This window comes from Triticum urartu, chromosome 7 (genome assembly GCF_003073215.2).
Source record: "Triticum urartu cultivar G1812 chromosome 7, Tu2.1, whole genome shotgun sequence".
NCBI lineage: Eukaryota > Viridiplantae > Streptophyta > Magnoliopsida > Poales > Poaceae > Triticum > Triticum urartu.
The window spans coordinates 340,385,055-340,408,682 of NC_053028.1; positions in this window are offsets into that span (position 1 = coordinate 340,385,055).

Here is a 23,628-nt window from a genome sequence, read left to right on the forward strand (position 1 = left end):
CAGTCCTGAAGATATGCAAGAGGCAAAGGAATCTATGAAAGAAAAAGGTATAAAAGCTGAAGATGTTAAGAATTTACCACCTATTGAAGAAATACATGGTCTTAATTGATCACCTATTGAAGAAACACATGGTCTCGATAACCCGACACAGGTAGTAAAGGTAAATTCTCTTTATAGATATGATAAAGCTGAAATCCCTCCTACTAAGTTTGCTAGCCAATGCTTGGATGAAGTTGATAACTTTACGGTTAAGCAAGAAGATTTTAATGCATATGTTGGCAGACAATTGAAACATAATACTTATATGATTGAACACTTGAGTAATTATATGGCTAGTGTTAAAGGTGAACTTAAACTTATTAGTAAACATGCTTCTATGGTTACCACTCAAGTAGAACAAGTACTTAAATCTTAGAATGATTTGCTCAATGAATTAAATAATAAGAATAATGACTTTGCTATTAGAGTTGCAACTAGAGGAGGTAAAGTGACTCAGGAACCTTTGTATCCTGAGGGCCATCCTATGAGAATTCAGCAAGATTCTCAGAGAATTAATATAGATGCGCCTAGTCCTTCTAAGAGGAAGAAAAAGAAAAATGATAGGACTTTGCATGCTTCTAGTGAACCTGTTGTAGACACACCTGAGAATTCCAATGATATTTCTATTTCTGATGCTGAAACACAATCTGGTAATGTTAATAATCGATGCTCAACCTAGCAATAATAATGATGTAGAAATTGAACCTGTTGGTGTTCTTGATAACCCACAATCAAAGAATCAACGTTATGATAAGAGAGACTTTGTTGTTAGGAAGCACGATAAAGAAAGAGAACCATGGGTTCAGAAAACCCATGCCTTTTCCTCCTAAACCATCCAAAAAAATGGATGATGAGGATTTTGAGCACTTTGCTGAAATGATTAGACCTATCTTTCTGCGTATGCGTTTGACTGATATGCTTAAAATGAATCCTTATGCTAAATATATGAAAGAAATTGTTACTAATAAAAGAAAAATACCGGAAGCTGAGAAACTTTAACGGTGGAAAGAAATTGTTACTAATAAAAGAAAAATCCGGCATAATTCTCCATCCGGCATAATTCTCCATCACCGATCCAATGCCTACGAGCTTTCCATATATTGTGCTTCACTTATTTACTTTTGCATTGCTACTGTTACAATCACTAAAAAACCCAAAAATATTACTTTTGCTATTGTTACCTTTTGCTACCGTTACCACTACTATCATATTACTTTGCTACTAAATACCTTGCTGCAGATACTAAGTTTCCAGGTGTGGTTGAATTGACAACTCAGCTGCTAATACTTGAGAATATTCTTTGGCTCCCCTTGTGTCGAATCAATAAATTTGGGTTGAATACTCTCCCCTCGAAAACTGTTGCGATCCCCTATACTTGTGGGTTATCAATGGTCTCTTGTTTTGTAGGAATTCAAAAGTGAAATATTAGATCACAACGAGATAAATGGGATATTAATTGATGTCTTGCTCCTGGAAGAGGAACAAGATTATGAAGGAGAGGGATATGTATCCCTTATGGCATGATTTTGGCTTTGGACTAAGCCACTACATGTACCATTGAGGATTCCGAATCCCGATCTATCGGCTTATGAGAACCATTTTTTAAACTGGGGGTAAGGGAGAAAGGGACTTTGATTTATTTGAGTCTACGAAATCATTGCATCCGAGCATGCTTCAGGGAATATCTTCATCACTTCAACCTAGCAGAGAGAAGAAACCAGGAATGAAGATGTACCCAAAAAACAAGGAATGGGCGAAGCATCAAAAAATTGTTGGGGATTTACGCAGGTTGGCCTAAAAGTATCAAGTATTTTATTTTTCAGTTTGGTTTCATTTTTCTATCAAGATTTTTCTATTTTTCCTAGCCATATGAGCGGGCATACAACCGCAAGCAGTCGTACGCTATGTCATTGTTCGTTCTAAAGCGCACGATGCATGATCAATAACTCAAAAGACCACCCATGCAAGCACTTAAGCTAGCCTATAAGGCCATCATTCATTTGGTAATTCAAGCACAAGCACCCCTTCACACTTAAAAGAAAGGGAGTTCTTTCATGGGGGTACGAGAAATCGTGCAAGCACTCATGCGAGAAGAGGTGGTTGTGGGCTTCGCCATTGTTTGATCTATATCTGGAGGATTCGACCGAGGGGAGTCATACGAGCACTCATGCGACCACATGTGCTTGTATGGAACACCATCGACTGTGATCTCCTACTGATCCTTAACAAAGTTTTCTTGGTTTTGTCTGGTTTGTTTTCGATTCTTTTAACTTCCTTATCGCATGATTACCTGCCACCCTAATCTATTATATACAATTCTTTTGCTTCCTTATCCTTCAAATCTACGAACCAATCTAGCCCAACTCTTTTTGAGTTTTGAAGTGCAGGAAGTGATAGCTCAATCATGGGACGAGAGGCAAACCTTCGCTCAAGAGGAGGAGGGTCTAGAGCTCGAAGGTGATGTCTCTCCGGCAAGCAAGAGGGAGAGGACCCGACATGTTCGTGAACGGACCTCCTCCTCCAAGGAGACAGAGGAGGAACCCTTCAAACATCAAGAGGAGGAAACGAAGAAGAAGCCAGACGCTGTCCCTATTGAGTCACTCAAGATCATCACTATTAGAGATCATCTTGACTTTGTCAGGAGTACTAAAATCGTCATGGGTAAGTGCAATTTTAGCAACTGCACTAACCATGAACCGATGGGAGAGTCTTGATACGTCTCCTTCATATCTAATTTTCCAAACACTTTTGGTCTCGTTTTGAACTCTAATTTGCAAGGTTTGAATGAAACTAACCCAGACTAACATTGTTTTCAGCAAAACTACCATGGTGTTGTTTTGTGTAGAAATAAAAGTTTGCGAAAGTGGACAATTTTTTTGGAGATTTTTATGGAATATATAAAAATACTGGAGCTAAGATCCACTGGAGGGGACCCACCACTAGCCCACAAGGCGTGAGGGTGTGCCCCTAGGCGTGCCCTGGTACCATGTGGAGCCCATGTCACTCCGCTGACACTAATCTCAAGCCTATAAATTCCTTTTCTCTGATAAAAAATAGGAGAACAAGTTTCATTGCATTTTATGGTATGGAGCCGCCTCCACCTCATGTTCTTCATAGGGAGACCGGATCTGGAGTACGTTTGGGGCTCTGGAGAGGGGTATTCATTGTCATCATCATCACCACCAACCCTTCTTCATCACCAATTTCATGCTGCTCACCACTGGGAGTGAGTAATTCCTTTGTTGGCTTGCTGAACGGTGATGGGTCTGGATGAGATTTTTCATGTAATCGAGCCAATTTGTTAGGGCTTGATGGTTAATGCTTGTCATTAGGGCCCGAGTGACATGATTTCATACCTGAACCTTTTATGTGTTCATGAATATATTTGAGTTCTTGATCCTATCTTGTAAGTTATGCGCACCTATTACGTGTTATGATCCACAGTTTGAGGAGTTCATGTATTCACCATGTGTTAATGATTTGTTCCGGTTCTCTATTAAAAGGAGGCCTTAATATCCCTTAGTTTCCTTATGGACCCCGCAGCCACGGGAGGGTAGGACAAAGGATGTCATGCAAGTTCTTATTATAAGCATGTATGACTATATACGGAATACATGCCTACATTACATTGATGAATTGGAGCTATTGTGTATCGCTCTAGGTTGTGAATGTTATACGATGAATGTCATCCAACACAAATATCCATCACTAATCCAATACCTATGCTTTTCACATATTGATATTTACTAAGTTACTTTCTTGCCGCTGTTGTTACAATCACTACAAAACTGCTAATGCTACTGTTACTGTTACTATTGCTACTAGTACCACTGTTATTAAACTATCATACTATTGTGCTAATGATCAACTTGTTGCAGATATTTAGTTCTCCAGGTGTGGTTGAATTGACAACTCTTCTACTTATACTCGCGGATATTGTTTGGCTCCCCTTGTGTCAAATCAATAAATTTGGGTTGAATACTCTACCCTTGAAAACTGTTGCGATCCGTTGTAGTTGTGGATTATCAAGACCTTTTTCTGACACTGTTGCCGAGGATCATAGCTCTATTTGTTGAGTCACTTGGGATTTATATCTATTGATCACTATGAAGAATCGGAAAGATGATAGAACCAAGATCGTATCCTCTAAGACAAGGGGCGGTAAGGAACTGCCATCTAGCTCTGCAGTTGATTCACCTTTCGTTCTGAATAGGCTTCCGGCACCACCACCTGCTATTAATTCTAATATGTCACAAGTTATTGATGATGCTACTTCTTCTATGAATGATGCTATTGATGATGCCAGTACTCTGCTTATTGAAACTGTGCCACTAGGTGAATTTCTTGATGAACAACTTGCTAAAGCTAAAGAAATTGAAATGCTGAAATTTAAGATTCACCTATTAGACCTAGCTCTCCTAAAATTGAAATTCCTAAGATACTCGAGGGTTATGTAATGGATGAGGAAATAACTAGAGAATTTCTTGCTTGTAATGATAGGGAGGATGTCAAGGAACTACTATGTAAGCTGAAAGAAAAATGTCTGGATGCAAGAATGAAATATGATCCTAAATTTGCTACTTCACCTATCTTTGTTACTGATAAGAATTATGAATTCTTTGTCGATCATGAGTTAATTACTTTGGTTGAATCTGATCCTTTTTATGGTTATGAATTTGAATCTATCGTGCCATATCTTACTAAATTGAATGATATAACAACCCTATTTGCTTATGAGGAAAAAATCACTAGTACTATATGCTTAAGTTGTTTTCTTTCTTATTAAAGGGTGATGCTAAGATATGGTTTAATACTCTTGCTCCTGGTTGTACACATAGTCCCCATGATAAGATATATTACTTCTCTGAAAGATATTTTCCTGCTCATAAGAAACAAGCTGCCTTACATGAAATATTTAACTTTGTGTTAATTGAAGAAGAGAATCATCCTCAAGCTTGGGGGAGGCTTCTCCAGTTACTTAATGCTTTTCCTGATCATCCCCTTAAGAAAAATGAAATACTGGATAACTATATACCTACTAATAAAGCAAGTTGCGTTTCACCAATTTTTTCATCCGTTCACCGCCAAAAAACTTTTTTTCTACCCGAGGTGGTACTAAATTGTTATGTGTTTTTCTGCTAGAAAAAGAATTTTCGTACGTGGTCCGCGCACTGCGGCCCAGCGAAGCCAGCCCACTTATTTTTCTGCCCACGTAGCTGGAAAATTCTATTTTCTAAAGCAAGCGACACATAGTCTGGGTTTCGCACAGGACAATCAGTAATGGGCTGGCCCATTTCCCTATTTTTTAGCGTTTTACATCTATTTTATTATCCTTTCCGTATCACATTTTCCCTTCCAAGTTTATTTCTATTCTATAATTCTCTTTCATAAATAAAAAATTCTAACAAAACATTCAGAACTAAAAAACAAATTTCCAAAAATGTTCATAATTTCAAAATTTTGTTGTTATTTCGAAAAATACTCGGAACTTACAAAAAGTAGCCCATTTTACGGTAAAATAATGGTTTTTAAAATTTTACCGAGATTTCTAAAAAGAAAATTGCATTTCAAAAGATGCTCCAAAGCTGAAAAATATTCATGCTTTAGTGAAATTTTTAAAATTAAAAATAATGTTCGTGTATAAAAGATACACATTTTCTTAAAATCCTATGAATTTTCAACACATGTTCCCAATTTTTTTTAAAAAATCATAAATTCCAATAATGTTCATCCGTTCATCACTGAAAATAACTTTTTTCTATCCAAGGTGTACTAAATGCTTATGCGTTTATCTGCTTGACAAAGAATTTTAGTACGTTGGCCACGGATGTGGCCCAACGAAGCGAGCCCACTTATTTTTCTGCCAACGCAATTTGGTAAACTCTATTTTTCGCACACGTCGACAAAAGAGTCAGATTTTCGCACAGGACAAGCACTAATGGGCTGGCCCATTACTCTTTTTCCGTGTTTTACTTCTATTTTTATTCACCTTTCCATATCTCTTTTTTCCCTTCCATTTTTTTTCTTTTAAAATTTAGTTCGTCGACTAAAAAATGTTGCAAAATGTTCGGAATACCAAAATTTTGTTGCTATTTTGGAAAATATTCGGAACTTGCAAAAAGTTGCCCATTTTTTTTAAAAAAAATATTGTTTTCCAAAATTGTTCAAGATTTATAAAAAGAAAATGGCATTTCAAAAAATGCACTGAAGTTCAAAAATATTCATGTTTTAGTGAATTTTCAAAATTCAAATAATGTTCATGTTTTTATAAAATAAAGCTGGCGTTTTTAGAAAATGTTTGTGAATTTTGAAAGATGTTCCCTTTCATATTTTGTTCGTGTTATTTTGAAAGTGTACATAATTTTGACAAAACATTCAGGACTTTAAAAATTGTTCATGTTTCCAAGAATATTCAGAAACTTCATAACTTAAAATCCCCTTGATTGAAAGGATTGAAAGGAAGAGTAGATTGAATAACTCATGGGCCTTCTCTGGCATATGATTCCTTCACATGCGACAAAACCGAGAAGCTAAATATTCTTTTTCATGTGCACACAGGGTTTTGCTTGCACATACAATTATCACTGACTTTAAATGTATACTATTTTATCTCCCATTGTCACGCATGGGCACATGTGCTACCTTTCTGTAATGGACTAACCCATGCTTCTAGGGATTCCCTAAATAGATGTGCTAGTTGTGTTTCCGGGGAACGAACTATTGAACAAGATGAAGAACAACTGAATTATATATTGAGGAACGATAATGATTGGACACTTCCTAAACCACCACCTAAGACAACTCCAAATAAGAGGGGTATTCTATTTCTCAGTCCTAAAGATATGTAGGTGGCAAAGAAATCTATGAAAGAAAAGGGTATTAAAGTTGAAGATGTTAAGAATTTACCACCTATTGAAGAAATACATGGACTCGATACCCTGACACAGTTAGTAGAGGTAAGTTCTCTTATAAGGTTTGATGATGGTGATATTCCTTATAGTAAATCTGCTAGTCAATGCCTGGATGAATTTGACAATTATATTGTTAAGCATGAACACTTTAATATGTATGTTACCAATCAATTGAAACATAATGATTTAATGATTGATCGGTTAAGTAACTTAGAATTGCTAATGATGTTAAAGGTGTAGGTAAACCTGCATCCATAGTCCAAACTCAATTAGAACAAGTTTCTAAGTCTCAAAATGACTTGCTTACTGAAATGTATAATAATATGAATAATCATGTTGTTAGAGTAATGACTAGAGGAGGTAGAATGGCTCGGGAGGCACTTTATCCTAAAGGTCATCCTAAAAGAATTGAACAAGATTCTCATATAATTAATAATGAAACACCTAGTTTATCTAAGAAGAAAATAAAAAGAAAAAGAAAAATGATAGAACTATGCATGCTTCTAGTGAACCTGAGGTAGAAAACCCTCCTGAGAATAGTAATGATGTTTCTATTCCTGATGATGAGACACAATCTCGTAATGAACATCCACCTAGTGATAATGGCAATAATGATGTTCATGTTGATGCTCAATTAGAGATGATAAAGAACCTGATAATTATGTTGAAATAGAACCTATTGTCGATCTTGTTAACCCATCTCCTAAGAATAAAAGATATGATAAAAGAGATTTCATTGCTGGAATACATGGTAAAGAAAGAGAACCATGGGTTCAGAAACCTATTCCTTTCCCTACTAAGCACCTAAAAATAAGGATGAGGAAGAATTTGAATGCTTTCTTGAATGCTTAGGCCAACTTTTTGCGTACTTGTTTGACAGATCTTTTGAAGATGGCCCCATATGCTAAGTATATGAAATATATTGTCACCAATAAAAGAAAGATACATGAAGCTGAAATTTCCACCATGCTTGCAAATTATTCTTTTAAGGGTGGAGTACCTAATAAACAAGGAGATCCAGGAATACCGACTATAATATGCTCCGTTAAACAAAATTATGTCAAAACTGCTTTGTCTGATTTGGGAGCTGGTGTTAGTGTTATGCCTTTCTCTTTATATAGAAGACTTGATTTGAATAAACTCACACCTACTAAAATATCTTTGCAAATGGATGATGAATCAACTTCCATACCTATCGGTATTTGTCAGGATGTGCCTGTTGTAGTTGCAAATGTTACCATCTTAACAGACTTTGTTATACTAGATATGCACGAGGATGACAACATGTCGATTATCCTTGGTAGACCCTTTTTGAATACTGTAGGGGTTGTTATTGATTGCAACAAAAGCAAGGCCACTTCTCATATTAATGGTAATGAGCATATGGTAGACTTTCCGAAGAAACAATTCCATGTGAATGGTATCAATTGTATTGAAAAGGTTTCAACAATCACTATTGGAGGTTTTCAATTCCCTTTTCCTACTAGCAGATAGAAATACGAAACTCTTATTGTAGGGGACATGCATATCCTCGTTGAGGTAACTTAGTGTAATCCGATGATTCCTTGGTTTCATGTTACTCACAAATAGTTTGTTAATAAGACATGATCAACCTCATTAATGGATTCTTTTTTAGGGGCATGTGGTTGATGCATTTAGTAAGCACAAATTTCCGTACCTAATGTTAGCTATATATTATTTCTAGTTTAATAAAGCAAAATGCCATGATTATCATGTTTTCTGAATTATCCATGCAATAAAAAATGGCCCAAAAATAAAAGTGCTTAGAATGTCGTAAAAATTTAACATGCTTTCTTAGAATATTCAAGAATTTGTGGCAGTGAATACAACCCCAGGGGATGCCCCTAGTGCTCATAAGGCAATAGGACGTGGCCGCCCCCATAGGGCGTGCTAACATACCTTGTGGGTCCCACAAGGACCCACTAACTTATCCATTCATCCCACTTCATCTCCTACCTCTAGAAAAAAGATCCTGGTTGCTCTCTCCCTTGTGTTCTTGCTCCCAAACCTGAGATTTTTCATCTCTTTGCTCAGATCTCCGTTTCCGAAACTGTTTTGGGGGATTGCTCCTTGGTATGTGACTCCTCTATTGCTCCAATTATTTTTTGCTTTAGTGGATTTTCTTTTCATAATTTGGTGCTCTTGGCACTACTACAGGATGCTACTAACGTGACTGTAGAATGAGAGTCCCTTCGACAAAACTATGTGCGATGCATTAATCCCAAATGGTGATGTAAAAAACCGTCAAAAAAGATGCAAAGCATTTGCGATGGTGGATACATCAAACATGGTTCAGATTTTAGTTGCGTGTGTGATGCGGGGCATACAGTTCAGTTCAATGAACTATTTGCGATGAGGCAGAACAACAGAAACAGGTAGCCAGATGAAGGTGTGTGCGATATACGGCATAGAGTTCACTCGGATTAGTTGTTTGTGATTAGGCAACACAACAGGAACAGTCCGCCAGATCAAGGTGTCTGCGATTGACGGCATATACTTCACACAGATGAATTGTTTGCGATTAGCCACAATAAATAGAAATAGTTGGACAGATCAATGTGTGTGCGCTACACGGGCACACATTCTAATTAGAAGAAGTGTGTGGGATGGTAATAACGAGCGCGCACGATTGATGGAACAAGATGTGTGCTGGCATCGCCTATTGCGGTGCACCCTATGGTGCAAACGCCATGTACATGGCCGAGAACGCATTCCCATGTTACGCCATCCGGGAATAGTGCCGCACTTAGAAATTAGAACCAACAATAAATTTTGAGCTTGCGTCCCGTCACATTCCAAATACTACCCGCTATATTTAATTGCAAACTGCTGACACCAATCAAAACCTAAACAATTTCCCACTTAAGAGTGTATTAGTACTTAGTTATAAATACTATCTACTCCAAGATGACTACACATTCCACCTCAACTCCTCATCCACAAAAACAAACAAGTCTTTCAACATCGTTCCCTTGCGCCTGCCATGGCTTGCATGAGTTCTGGGTCAAGAGATTACTACCAGGGAGAGGCGAGCATGGAAGTGGAAGCATGAGAGATGTCTTGCCTCGCCGCGAAAGCAGCTGACATGTCCCGCTGTGCCGCACTAGCATAGAGGTCCCGCCATGCTGCCGAAGCAGCACCGACGTCCCGCTGCACCGTCGATGCAGTAGACTGGTCTGGCCGTGCCGCGGAAGCAGCAGAGATGTCTCGTCGTGTCGCGAATGCAGCAAAGATGTCCTCCAATGCCATGACGGCCTGGGAAAATGTCTCGCGGGCATACAAGGACTCCCACAGGCGCATGCGCGCTATGCTCGATGACCTGATGGGTCATATCTCTGGCTAGATGAAGCTACAGGACGAGATGAATGCCTCTTTGAAAATGCTACCGACATCATCTGGGGACTAGGGGAGGACAAGGCAAAGCTCCACACCGAGCGCGACTTGCTGAGGGCGAACATCGTTGGAAGGGCGAAGGAGCACGAGGAGAACACTGCCTTGTTGAAGAGGACGAGCGTCATCCTCAAGAAACTTATGGACGAGAATGCCATGCTCCACATCAAGCGCGAAAGGCTAGTGGACTAATTCGTGGATGCTGCCAACCAGCGTGTTGAGGACATGAAAGGGATCATTGCCCCTCGCAGCAAGAACTAGTCTCCATGGCCCGTAGTGCATCAAGAAAGTAGAGATCAGCAAGCCAGATCATTGTGTTGCTTCTTCTTTTGCCCTTGTGTATTTTGGGCGTTGCGGCATGTGGATTTTTTATTTATCTTCCTAAATATGCAAGACAATTATTATCCACTATCATCATCCTTATATTCATCAGTCTTGCTATAAGTCGCAATCGATGCTATATAGGTCCGTCAGATCATACATCAAGATCTGTGCAAAACTTTCTTTCTAGATTTCCTTTTTCTCTCTTAAATCTCAATCGAGTGAGACATAGGCACGCCATTAAACAGGGTCTCGGGCGCCATTAATGGAGACATTGTGAGAGAGGTGGGTGGTGGATGGAGGTCAAAGGGCTCTCCTCCTAATAAGCACGCACAGGGGTCTGATTGCACGCCTCCCGTACTCAAATAGCTACCCCACACGACACCTCCTAGCCAATAAAAAGGGACGTGTGGTGGCACGTAAATGGTAAGTAGAATTCGCACGCTTCCAATAATACTTGTGTTTTCGATCGTAACGTGACAACAGTTGTTCCAAAATGACTTTGTTGATTGTTAATGTGTGCGCCTTTGCAAATTGGACAAAAAAATACCATAGTATGCTGGTTCCATGTCATGACACCATGTCAAGTTTCATGATTTTCAGGCGAGTTTTGGATTTGCAGGAATTTTAAAACCAAGTTTCTCGATGTTTCCAGCCAAGCCACAAAGCCCAGGTGTTTGAATGCTATTCCTATTTTTTGCATGGGACCTAAAATTCGCCCAAGTACACATAAATGATTTTTCAACTAATTTTGGCATGCTCGAGCATGTGCTTGTAGTTCGAATTTGAATTATCTGCATTAAATGCCTGGAAACTCAATTAATGTATAAAAAGGCCAAACAAACCCGGAATAATTCCAAAATTTAGCACGAAACTCCTATTTGTCTAAGGTGCTTCTATAAAAAAATCAAGGCGGGAGAAGGCAGTTGAGGGAGTTATGGACTAATTAAGGGGTCCTCGGGGCATCGGCCCATTGAGTATGGGCCGGACTGGTGAAGCCGTATAGCGACAGGAGATTTATGAAGTCGTGGTGTGCCCTCCAAGTCAAGGATAAACAAGATCTCTTTATTCCTTATTGTCATTTATCTCCGGTAACCCTAACCCTACCGGTGTCTATATAAACCAGGGGTTGTAGTCTTTGGGACGAGAGCTATATTCGTCACCTCATCACCTTAGGGTTTAGCTCATGCTGATCTTGAGCTAGATCTACTTTTAAACCATACTATAAATCCAATATAATCAAGCAGGACGTAGGGTATTACCTCCTCGAGAGGGCCCAAACCTGGGTAAACACCGTATTCGTCGTCCCTTGTTCCCCATTGATCTTAGATCCACAGTTCGGGACCCCTACCCCAAGGTCTGCCAGTTTTGACACGACATTGGTGCTTTCATTGAGAGTTCCACTATTGGATCGCCAGCAGAATCGATGGCTCAATCGGTCATTAGAGACCACACCCGCACCAAAGGCTTCCCCACCCTGGTCATCTCATTGTGTTCGGCGGCATATTAGTTCACGCCTATCCCACTAGTCACCCCAGCCAGATCAAAGGCTTCACTCCCATGGAGGGACTCGCTGGTTCAGGGGCATCAACCCCGGGGCAAGCAGACCTACAAGAATCAAGTATCTCTCGAAGTCCGGCCTTGGAGCCTGACCCCGACAGACCGACCACGAGATATCTCGCCGAATCACCGGAGTGTCCGGCACCCCCGTGTGCCCAGCCGGTAGACCACATGGAAATTCTATTCCATGCAACGGGAATCTCCGTTGTCGGGCCCATGGCCTATGACCGGATAGGGCTTAAACCCGACGATCGAGAAATCAACACCCCTTCAGTCACGCACGTCGTCACCACCGTCGAAGAGGCCCAGGAGGGGCCACAGCCTTACAAGCTAAGAACAGTGTACAATCGAGTCTCTAGCTCAGAGTCAGGCACCATCCCAGAAATATGTCCGTACTTAAGCCCTAGTGCAAGATCCGACCTTGAGTCGATCCAGCCGCACACTAGTCAGGATCCGAGCCCTGCGCGATCGGAACTGAACATGGCTCAACCACCTATCAAGGATAGTCCAGGTCTACCGCAGGGAGGAATCCCTGAATTTTTCCTACCAACCCACCATACGGAATATTCCCCGGATTTGAGAAATCCGGATATATGGGACCTCATGTATGTCAAGTAGCTGCCAATCAAAATAGTCCATCATTATTTCGCCAGGTTTCTCCACGTAAAGAATGGGATGGCATCATGCTGCGATAAGGAGGTAATCAAAGATTTCCAGTTCAACTGCAAGGACGAGTGGCGAGTGCCTCTTAAACGCCCCCGCAAGTCGTCGAATTCACAGCTTCACTGAACTATCAGATATGGTACGCAAGTATTGGGCCATGGAGAACACGTTGAGGGCACAACATATGAACATGGGGCCACCGCCTGCCACGTAGCACAGACAGTCTTGCATCAAGCAAGCATACACACATCGATCGCTAGAACGTGAGCCCAGCGAAAAGAAAACTACGCCCAGATCAGTGTTGGACGAATTACTAGATAAACCATGCCCAATACACTCAGTATTGCTAGACGCAAATCCAACACATAGACTTCGAGCCTGTTGGGTGGTGAGACAAGTGGCCAAACATGGCGAGTCAATCATGGGCCTTACACGTCCAGAAAAACAGTTCGCAGCTTCATCGTGGACAGGGTGTGGGCCCCCTAACATGGATCTTTCTTCCAGTATTTTTTATATATTCCAAAATAATTCTCCGTTGATTTTCAAGTCATTCCGAGAACTTTTATTTCTGCACAAAAATAACACCATGGCAATTCTGCTGAAAATAGCGTCAGTCCGGGTTAGTTCCATTCAAATCATGCAAGTTAGAGTCCAAAACAAGGGCAAAAGTGTTTGGAAAAGTAGATACGACGGAGACGTATCAACCATCTAACCAATTGAGTTTTTGCTTCCTTGTTGTCAAGGATCTCCTTCATTGCTTGGTGATCTATGTAGAATTTGACTTTGGTGGCTATAATGTAAATCCTAAACTTTTCACAAGAGTGTGGCCAGCATAATAGATAATATCGAACTTAGTACCTTCTTTTTAGCCTAATACCGCACTTACCGCATTGTCGTCTGTCTCGCATACCCCTTCAAAACAGTTTGTTCCAATTAGGAGGTATAATGACAGACGCACTAAGCAAGGCTCATTCTAACTTTTTGAAGGCGTTCTTGCACTCATCATCAAACACAACTGGAACACTTTCCTGCAAAAGGTTAGTAACAGGTTTTCAGATGCTGGAGAAATTTTTAACGAAGAGTTTGTAGAAGCATGCATGCCCCAAAAAACTCCTTATCACACTTATGTCCCAAGGATACAACCGTTTTTCTATAGCATCTATTTTTGCCTTATCCACCTCAATACCTTTTCTGGATATCTTATGTCCCAATACAATGCCTTCATTAACCATAAAATTTCACTTTTCCCAATCCAGGACAAGATTGATGTCTCCGCACCTCTACAAAACATTGTCAAGATTGTGGAGGCAATCATCAAAAGATGTTCCATAGGCGGAAAAACCGTCCATGAAAATTTCCATGATCTCTTCAACAAAATCGGCAAACATAGCATTCATACATGTATGAAAGTAACTGGCACATTACAATGCCAAATGGAATACGAAAATAAGAGTACATACCGAAGGGACAAGTGCAGGTAGTGTTCTCCTGGCCTTCATGCTGTACTACTATTTGTGAGAATCCTGAATATCCATCTAGGTAACAAAATTGAGCATGCTTTGTCAAAGTGTAACGCCCCGAGACCGATGTGCCAGGTGTCTTCCAGTTATTCGCTGTTGTTGCCTTGTCATTGCTTGCGTGTCTTGCATGTCATATCATGTCATCATGTGCATTTCATTTGCATACATGTTCGTCTCATGCATCCGAGCATTTTCCCCGTTGTCTATTTTGCAATCCGGCGCTCCTATGTCACCCGGTGTCCTTTTCTACCTCTTTTCGTGTGTGGGTGTTAAACGTTTTCTGATTGGACCGAGACTTAGTCATGCGGCCTTGGTTTACTACCGGTAGACCGCCTGTCAAGTTTCGTGCCATTTGGACTTCGTCTGATACTCCAACGGTTAACCGAGGGACCGAAAAGGCCTCGTGTGTGTTGCAGCCCAACATCCCTCCAAAGTGGCCCAAAACCCACCTAAACCTCTTCTATCAACTAGACCGTTCGGTCATGATCGCGTGGCCGCAAACCGCACCTCATTTGGAGCTTCCTAGCTCCCTCTACCTATAAAACTAGACCTCCCCCGAAAATTTCGGATCTTCCCTTACCCTAACCCTAATTTTTCGCTCCTCCGCGCACCGGACGTGTCCGGCCCGCGCCGGACAACGTCCGCCACCGCCACCAGCCTCTCACCGGCCGCCACATGGCGCACTCGCCCCACTTCACCGCCGCGGGCCCGAGAGCCCATCTCCGGTCCTCCCGGCTGCCGATCCGGGCCGAGGCGCCCGCCGCCTGCGCCGCCCCTCTCCTCCATCTCTGGCCGCCCGAGCCGCTCAGCGCCACCGCATCACCATCGCCGGTGACCACGCCTCTCCGGTTGCCACTCCGCCTCACCTCGCCAAGCGCGCCCACGCCGCCCCGAGGCTTCGGTCGCCGCGTCAGGGAGCCTCCGCCTCCATCTCTGTCCTCTCCCTCGCCGTCCGACGAGCTACGCCGGCGATATTCGTCGTCTCCGGCCACCGCGGCCATCAGCTCCGGCCACTGTTCCGGCGACCCCGATCCGCTACAGTGAACGTGATCCAGATCCGATCTGGAACCCTAGCCCCCCTCGGTTGACTTTTCCCTCTCGCTCTTTAACTTTTTGCATTCTTCCACGTGCCATAACTTCCTCATCGTAGATGCGATTCATGCGTGTAGCATATCAAAATGTTCGTCTCGACGAGTACATCATTTTATCTCATTGCATCATTTTCATTTGAGCTCATCTTGTTGCCCGAAATGCTGTTGGATGAGGGCTATGTGAGAAATTTGTCAGATCTGTTTCAGCAAATGGCCTTTTGTCATTTTTGCCATGATTAATGTGTGCATGCAATGATCCTGAGCTCTACATGTGTTTTGTTATATGCCATGCCATCTTTATAGGGGTGTATGCCATGCATTTTTGTGATCTTTGTGGTGACTAGCACAAGCATGCAAAGTAGCTTACTCAATGATGCTGTTTTCAGGGAGTTAGAATTTCACTAAGTCATTGTCCTGCTTTTGTTGTTATGCCATATGTTCATGTTGTTTCCTAGTTATCCGTGCCTCTTTTGAGGATGATCATTAAGGATGTTTTGTTAACATTGAGGTGCTATATCCATCCATGTCTTTTTTTGCATTTATGGAGCACCCTAGCTTGAGTCAATCAAGCTCTACTTTTGCTATAAAATGATCCTGGCAGATTGTTGACATGTTTGGCGATTTTGCCGAGGATGTGGCTATTGATCCGTGCATGCTATGATGTTGTTCTTGCCATGTCTAGCTTCTATGCCATGTCTTCTTGATGGGTATAGGATTAGTTTGTCATGCCATGCCTTGTAGTGAGTGCATCGAGCTCGTAAACATGCCTACTCGTTAACTGTTTTGCATGCTCCAGTTTTTCACTAAGTCTGGATCTGTTTATGTTTTTGCTATGTTCACATGCTTGCCATTGTATTTTATGTTCCCTTTTGGCTCATCGTCACTAAGGGACTTTTGTTAAGTGCTTTGAGTAGCTTCATGCCATGCCTTGCTTTGCCATGTTATTTTCCTATAGCATGTAGTTATCATGCTCTAAAGATTGCTTCCTGATGATAAATTCCTGATTTGTTGTTAATTTCACTAAGTCTGAAACCTGTTATCATTTGCACTTTTGCCATGCTTGTTTGAACCTGTTAATGAGTGAATTAGCCGTAGCTCAGTGTTCATATTTTGTCAGGCATCATGAGTGGATCCCTGCCATGTATTTCGTTGCCATGTTTGAGTGTTGTAGCATATTTAACTTGATGCATTTAGTTGGTCACTTGCTGATTATCGCAGACCGGTGCCATATTTGTTTTGCTTGCCATTTCCAAACCGCGCATCCGATTCCGGTGATCTTTATATCGATTTCAACCGAAATCAACTCACCTTTCCAGTGACACTCTTGGATTTCCAAGTTGAGGCCAGATTCAATCATTCCTTTCCAAATCATCCATATGCATCGCATACCGCATCCCGCATGTCATGCCATGTTCATGTGTTGGTTGTTTATTATGATGTGTGCTACTTTCCGGTGTTGCTTCTTCGGGTTGGTTCCGGAAACGTCGTGATTGTGAGGACCCGTTCGACTACGTCCGTTTGTCTTCTTCATGGACTCGTTCTTCTTCCTTGCGGGATTTCAGGCAAGATGACCATACCCTCGAAATCACTTCTATCTTTGCTTGCTAGATGCTCGCTCTTTTGCTATGCCTATGCTGCGATACCTACCACTTGCTTATCATGCCTCCCATATTGTTAAACCAAGCCTCTAACCCACCTTGGCCTAGCAAACCATTGTTTGGCTATGTTACCGCTTTGCTCAGCCCCTCTTATAGCGTTGTTACTTGTAGGTGAAGATTGGAGTTTGTTCCTTGTTGGAACATGGATATTTTGTTGGGATATCACAATATCTCTTATTTAATTAATGCATCTATATACTTGGTAAAGGGCGGAAGGCTCGGCCTTATGCCTAGTGTTTTGTTCCACTCTTGCCGCCCTAGTTTCCGTCATATCGGTGTTATGTTCCCGGATTTTGTGTTCCTTACGTGGATGGGTTATAATGGGAACCCCTTGACAGTTCGCTTTGAATAAAACTCCTCCAGCAAGGCCCAACATTGGTTTTACCATTTTCCACCTAGCCTTTTCTTTCCGTTGGGTGGGCCGGCTCAAGGGTCATCTTTATTTAACACCCCCGGGCCAGTGCTCCTCTGAGTGTTGGTCCAATCTGTCAGCTGCCGGTGGCCACCAGGGGAAACTCTGGGCTGGCCTACCGGAACCTTGGACATTCCGGTGTGCCTTGAGAAAGAGATATGTGCAGCTCCTATCGAGATTTGTTGGCACATTCGGGTGGCTTTGCTGGTCTTGTTTTACCATTGTCGAAATGTCTTGTAACTGGGATTCCGAGTCTGATCGGGTCTTCCCGCTAGAAGGAATATCCTTCGTTGACCGTGAGAGCTTGTGATGGGCTAAGTTGGGACTCCCCTGCAGGGATTTGAACTTTCGAAAGCCGTGCCCGCGGTTATGGGCAGATGGGAATTTGTTAATGTCCGGTTGTAGAAAACCTGAAGTTGACCTTAATTAAAATACATCAACCGCATGTGTAACCGTGATGGTCTCTTCTCGGCGGAGTCCGGGAAGTGAACACGGTGTTGGAGTTATGCTTGATGTAGATTGTTCTAGGATCACTTCTTGATCATAGTTCATCGATCGTGCTTTTGCCTTCTCTTCTCGCTCTCTTTTGCGAATATGTTAGCCACCAAATATGCTAGTCGCTTGCTGTAGCTCCACATCATACCCTTTACCTTACCTATAAGCTTAAATAGTCTTGATCGCGAGGGTGTGAGATTGCTAAGTCCCCATGACTCACAGATACTTCCAAAACAAGTTTGCAGGTGCCGATGTTACCGAGCAAGTGACGCAACCAAGCTCAAGGAGGAGTTCGATGAAGATCTTGCCCTTTCTGTTGTTTCGTTCTAGTTGATCAGTAGTGGAGCCCAGTTGGGGTCGATCGGGGATCTGTGTAGCTTTTGGGGTAGTCTTCTTTTATTTTGGCTCCGTAGTAGGACCTTGATTGTATTTGGATGTTGTAATGCTTTATTCATGTAATTGTGTGAAGTGGCGATTGTAGGCCATCTATGTATCTCTTTCCCTTATGTATTACATGGGTTGTGTGAAGATTACCTCACTTGCGACATTGCTTTCAATGCGGTTATGCCTCTAAGTCGTGCTCCGACACGTGGGAGATATAGCCGCATCGAGGGCGTTACACAAACTCTCCAGTATCTGATCAATAAACGATAAGGCATAATGATCCTTACGTGTCTCCTTATTGATCTCATGAAACCAATACACACTCTATGCTCAACTATTGTTCTAGTCAGAATTAGTTCATTGTGCTTATTAGGAACTAATCTAAACCTTCCTTTCTTTGGCACACAATGAACTGGGCTAACCCACTTGCTTTTAAGTACTGGATATATAATACATGCGTCGAGTAGATGTGTTATGTCCTTTCTTACAACTTCTTTCATTTCTGGGTTCAATTTTCTTTGATACTTGCGCACGGGTGTAGCCCTAATTTGATACGTGGACTTAACCTCTTAGATCATCCATGGAATATCCAAAAGCCTTGCACTTCCTTTGTGTTTCTATGAGTCCCCCTTTCTCTTCATCTAGAAGTTAGCACTTATGATAACATGGTATTTATTTGTTTTATTCAAGGACTTATACCTTAATTCCTTGTGAAAGGTTTTTAACTCAGGGAGTGGAAGCTCCTCATCCCCTTTTTCTCTGGTATTTCATATTGTTCATTAGTGATAGGATCTTGCATAGGTGATTCATTTAGAAGTTAATCGATTTAATCTTAGTTGGGTCTTAGGGCTTTGCTCATAGTCAGTTAGACTTCTTTCAAGCTCATGTCCCGAAGTTAATGGAGGGCAATTGTGCAACTCTTCATTCTTCAATGTCATCATGCTCTCTTGGTTGGGGGAAATTTTTAAATCTTGAAAAATGGACTCTTACCTCTTTGCCCAAACTTGTGAGAGACAACCTCCCTTTCACAATCAATCTTTGCACCTACAGTGTTAAGAAAAGGTTTTTAAAAAATAGTAGGACACGAATCATCTTCTGGTATTTCCATGATAACAAAACCTACAGGATAAGTAAAAGTCCCAAAGATAACATAGACAACAGGTACTATGCTATAAGGTCTCCTTAAAGTACCATCTGAATTTTATGTCCATGTCCATAGTCTAAAGGTCACAAGAGTAGATTTCATCTCGAAGTTTTGTATAAAGAGTATAAGGTATTACATTGATAGAGGAACCCATATCACAAATCCCAAATTAATAAGTACTACCAAAAGAGTATGGTACCACCGGTTTACCTGTATTGGCTGCTTTAATGCAACCTTTTACAAATGATGTTATGTCTTTCTGCATGGCGGCAATTTTAGTCTGTGTTTGCTTTTCCTCATTTTTCTTCTCTTACACTCATGTTCTAGTTGTACCTTCCTCCATGGAAAATGTAGTTCCTGTGCTGGCTCATAATCAACATCTATTGGAGATATTGTAGTGGGAAACCACGGCCACCTACGGGGCCATGAGCCCCTTTTGGTTCGGCGGGGGGATGGGTGAGGGAGTCCTGGATTAGGGGGTCCCCGGGCGTCCGGGCTATGTGACATGGGATGGACTAGTGGGCCATGAAGATACAAGATAGAAGGATTCCCCCGTGTCCGGGTGGGACTCTCCTTGGCGTTGAAGGCAAGCTTGGCGTTCGGATATGAAGATTCCTTTCTCCGTACTCCGACTCTGTACAAACCCAAGGCCCCTCCCGTATCTATATAAACTAGAGGGTTTAGTCCGTAGAGATAGTCATAATCAAACATGCTAGATATCTAGGGTTTAGCCATTACGCTATCGTGGTAGATCAACTCTTGTAACCCCTATACTCATCAAAGTCAATCAAGTAGGATGTAGGGTTTTTACCTCCATCAAGAGGGCCCGAACCTGGGTAAACATTGTGTCCCCTGCCTCCTGTTACCTTTGATCCTTAGACGCACAGTTTGGGACCCCCTACCCGAGATCTGCCAGTTTTGACACCGACATTGGTGCTTTCATTGAGAGTTCCTCTGTGTTGTCGACGAAGGATTCAATGGCTCGTTTGATCATCCACAATGATGCTGTTTCAGGGAAGATTTCCCTCCCGGGCCAAATTTTCGTGTTCAGCGGCTTCGCGCTGCGAGCCAACTCGATTGGTCACCTCGAGCAGATCGACAGCTACGCCCTGGTCATCAAATCAGTTTTGGGAACCTAAACTATATTGTCGATATCTGAGGAGATTTGATCCTCGAAGGGTTCGCGACCCCGATTACCACTCTAGCCTCAGATCCAGAGCAGGCCGTCAGGTCCGAAGACGGGAGTCTAGAGCCCGCTGGACTCTCTGCACTTGTGGAGCATGCAACCAGAGAAGCGTCAGACACTCCTCCAGGCTCTAAGTCCGAACTCTCGAGGTCCGTGCCAAGTGGGCGCTGCCAGGAAGCTCCAACTCCGGACAACCCCACGGACTCTCACTTCTCTGTCCAACCCTTGCCTTTAAACGCGGCTCTGGACTTAATGCGATCACTCACCACTGCGGAAGGATCGGTTCCTAATTATGCTCAGCCCAGACCAGGGGCTGAGAGCGGGAGATTTTACGTCCCACCCACCACCCACTTCATAGCCACTGTCCAGGATCTAACCGACATGCTGGACTACGCCTCCGAAGACATCGACGGTATGGACGACGACACCGGAGACGAACAAGGACAAAACCCTCTATTTATCGGATGATGGACGGCCACCTCCACATACGACGTGTACATGGTGGACACACCCATAGAGGATGGCGACGATGGCAAGGAGAATCCGGTTGAGGACAAGCCTGCCGAAGGACCTGCAAAACATCGACGTCAGCAGCGCCGCTCAAAATCGCGTCGCCAAAAAGACAGCAATACCGGCACTGAAGAGAATAACACTCTGGAGAACGCCGAAGACCCTGAAGCACCTGTAGAGCCAACATCCGAACATGATAATTGGGAGGATGGGCAAGTAAACCCCGACGATCCTGTCGGGAACGAAGACTCGGAGGATAGTAATTACCTAGCGATCTCCGAAGAGGATGTGAGCCTCGGCGACAAAGACTTCATCATGCCAGAGGAACCCCTCGAACAAGAGGGCTTCAAGCGCCAGCTAATTGCCACCGCGAGAAGCCTAAAAAAGAGGCAGCAACAGCTTCAAGCTAATCAGGATTTGCTCAATTAAAGATGGACTAACGTCCTAGCAGCCGAGGAATACGGCCTCACACCCCCAGGGAGTTACCCGAAGTGCAAGCTACTGCCACAATTTAACGACGAGGCCCCGAAGCCCATACCGCGAATGCGCGATGCTGACGAGCCCTACCGACTCCCATGGGGACGGGACAGACCGGCTACTCACGCCAAACACCAGCCCGCACCACCCCGCCCTTGAGGCAAGGAGGTAACGACCTCGGGCTATACCTACGACTTATGCAAGGACTTGGACAATAGAGCCGGTCTAACAAGATCAATCTACGGATCCAGGGGCGTGCTGCAACGCGCGAGGGCGGCCTTCAGACTTGGCGGGATAGACACACCATCGCACGGGCTGAAAACCGCATACGGCAACCGTCTGAATTACGCCGGGGTGCCGCCCAGTATAGAGGCGCCACACACCCCCTATGCTTCACCGATGAGGTAATGGAGCACCATTTTCCAGAAGGGTTTAAACCCGTGAACATTGAATCATATGATGGTACAACAGATCCCGTGGTATGGATTGAAGATTTTCTTCTCCACATTCACATGGCCCGCGGTGACGATCTACATGCATCAAATACCTCCCCCTAAAGCTTAAGGGACCAGCTCAGCACTGGTTAAATAGCCTCCCAGAAAATTCTATTGGTAGGTGGGAAGATTTGGAAGATGCCTTTAGAGAAAACTTCCAAGCTACTTATGTACGGCCCCCGGACACCGATGACCTTAGTCACATAGTCCAGCAACCCGGAGAGTCAGCCCGAAAATTATGGACAAGTTTCTTAATTAAAAAGAACCAAATCATCGACTATTCGGACGCTGAAGCCCTAGTGACCTTTAAACACAGCATCCGTGATGAATGGCTCACCTAAAACCTCGGCCAAGAGAAGCCAAAGTCCATGGCAGGACTTACAACACTCATGACCGGCTTTTGCGCGGGAGAGGATAGCTGGTTAGCCTATAGCAACAACGGCACCAGTGACCCTGGTACTTCTGAAACTAGAAACAGCATCGGCAGGCCCCGACGCAACAAACACAAGCGTCGAAGTAACAATGATAATACCGAAGACATGGCAGTTAATGCCGAATTTAGTGGCTCCAAATCCAGTCAATGGAAGAAGCCCTTTAAAAGAAATAAAAACGGCTCATCTTGCCTGGACCGAATACTCGATCGACCTTGCCAAATTCACAGCACCCCCGACAAGCCTGCCAACCATACCAAATGAAGCTGTTGGCTCTTTAAACAAATCGGTAAGCTCTAAGGGACTTCTATGTGATAGAGCCAGTCGCCCCACTCAGGCTGTCTGATCACTTTCGATCGGAGAGACCATCCGACTAGTATCCATCACACAGGCTCGGCCGCGTTGGTACTCGACCCAATTATCGACAGATTACACCTTACGTGGGTCCACATGGACGGCGGCAGCAGCCTTAACCTGCTCTATCAGGACACGGTCCGCAAAATGGGTGTTGATTCATCAAGAATTAAACCCAACAGAACTACCTTTAAAGGAGTAATACCTGGTGTAGAGGCCTATTGCACGGGCCCAATCACATTGGAAGTTGTCTTCAGTTCGCCGGACAACTTTCGAAGAGAGGACTTGATCTTCGACATCGTCCCCTTCCGTAGTGGCTATCATGCATTGCTCAGACAAACTGCATTCGCTCGCTTCAATGCGATCCTGCATTACACATATCTCAAACTAAAGATGCCCGAACCACGCGGTGTTATAACAGTCAATGGAAACACGGAGCACACCGCGGCCCTTGCAGCGGAGGTCCAGGGCGGCCTTATCATGTCAAACACTACATCGGCAGTCAAGCCCACGCACACTGTTAAACACGTCCGGACTACTCGGCAGAGCGACGGTCCGGCTCGTCCG